This window comes from Vombatus ursinus, unplaced genomic scaffold, assembly GCF_900497805.2.
Source record: "Vombatus ursinus unplaced genomic scaffold, bare-nosed wombat genome assembly UNPS02012179.1, whole genome shotgun sequence".
Lineage (NCBI taxonomy): Eukaryota > Metazoa > Chordata > Mammalia > Diprotodontia > Vombatidae > Vombatus > Vombatus ursinus.
Window position 1 is genome coordinate 9,567,626 of NW_020951957.1, and position 2,136 is coordinate 9,569,761.

General features: G+C 34.5%; 1 pseudogene; it reads left to right on the plus strand.

The window, feature by feature from the left end:
- Nucleotides 1-798: 798 nt before the first annotated feature.
- LOC114039664 lies at nt 799-1,189 on the plus strand (annotated as a pseudogene).
- Nucleotides 1,190-2,136: the final 947 nt, after the last annotated feature.

Here is a 2,136-nt window from a genome sequence, read left to right on the forward strand (position 1 = left end):
GGTTTAGAAGACAGTGAGAAGAGAGGCATTTGAAGCTATAATTTGTAGAGGGATTTCTCAAGGAATTTATTAACAGAAAAAGAGAAAAATGTAAGGTAATAGTTGGTAAAGGTGATAAAATCAAGTGATCTTTTTTTTAAGGATAAAGAAGACATGCATACAACTAGACTCATACTCATTTCTTATGCTTTCAAGATAATTACCAGATAAAGACTTTTTATAACCTTACGTAACCCCTTTTTAATAATGTGACAAATGACTTTTCAGGACTTTCTCCCGACTAGAGCCATTAAGAATTAAATAATGAAAAAAGAGATTCTCCCTCCCCTTCACTCTCATTTAGTATTTTTAAGTAGCTATAATTAATTGGTTTAGTTGAAGTTCTCTAGCCTGTCTGTCTCCTCCCCATTGTTCTAAGCAACGTTGCATCCATTGATCTACTAGTCTTGAGCAATGCTGCTTCCAGGCCTAGTGTTTCTTGCTTTCTTTCGATTATGGATATAGCTCATAAAGAACGTTAGCAGTCATTTCTTTCCAACTCTCTTGTGTGAAACTTCTCTGCAATCTCACCAAATGCTGATTCTAGAATCATAATCAAATTAACTTAGCCATTATTCTCAGAAAGGGAACTTCTTCATGTCCCTATTCAGCATACCCAAAACTTTCTTTCCATGTAAGTTCCTAGATGGCAGGACCTTTTTTTTTTCTTTTTTTTTGCACAAGCATAGTGCTTAGCACATAGTAATTGCTTAATAAACTCTTAAAATTAATATATTCAACTGTCCCTTCTCTAGCAAGATGGTGGTGTGTATCACAGTGCTCACCAAAGAGAATTAACCACTCTATATCCAAAACATACCTGCAGAGCATGAGTTGAAGTTCCATTACATGGTGCACAGATCTCTTGATGTAGTACAAGAGGTCTCTGCAATGGGAAAGGCCCTTGTGGATCAGAGGGAGCCATATACTATAAAGTATATGGCTATGTGATTAGTTTCTAGGCGAAATTTTTTATGGTAGTGGGTTTCTCCAACACAGTACTAGAGACAATGAGAGTTGTAGTATATTTCAAAAGTTACATAATTCCTATACAGTTGTCATGGGCAACCCTTTCTATAACCCCGGAGACCATATTCATTCTATAGCTTCTGATAACATGATGACTTTCATAATGGCACAGGTTTGTTGAGAGAGAGTATAGTTTACCGTTATCTCTGAAAAAAAAAATGTCATTTTGTACAGAACTGTATCATCCAGGTGTGTGTATATATTGCCTCCTCCTATGTATAACATGAAAGCCACTCTATTTGGATGTCTAAAAATGCTTGTATAAAGTGAAAAACTATATAAAACTTATTTCAATAAAAAGTTGAATGTTAAAAAAATAAAAAAATAAAATTAATGTATTCATTCATTCATTGGTTCATACATTGTTAATCAATCAGTTAGTCAACTCTTTATTTTAGAGATGAGGAAAAACACAGAACTATGATTTGAACTCAAACCTCCTTACTCCAAATCTAGAGTTCTTTCCAATACACAATGTTCAAAACTAATGTGAAGAAGAAGAGATATATATCACATATAATTAGAAAGCAGCTGGGCTTTAGAAGCCACACAGAAACCAGTTTCCTTTCTTTGATTTCCTGCCTTGTATACTTGAATTTCTTCATTAAGAAAGTACTCTGGGAAGGTCCTAGTGCTTACTCCCAGTAAGATTTTGTAATTTAAAATGTTGTTGATCCTGAAATGCAGCTTTGAAATTTCTCTAAAAGAGGGCCTTAGCAGGACTCTAGTCCTTTGAATTTTAGCATTATTCTCACACTTCACTATTTTCTCTTTGTAATCACTTTTATTCTGGGTAATTGTTCCTGCATTCTTAGCCTTGATATTCTGCATTTCAAATTCTGTTAGCTCCCTGAATAGCTAAACAAATGTGCACTCTTATTGACCCACTATCAATAAAAGGAGGATGTTTGTGTAACAATGGAGAATATTCAGTTTCTTTATTGACTTTCTCTGAAAAGAAAATCATGGGGTGCCTTTTCTTTAGCAAGCTCACTAATAACAATCACTTTGACCTTATTTGATTTAAAGGAAGTGTGGGGAGATAGATATCTGGCCTTCACAGACCTA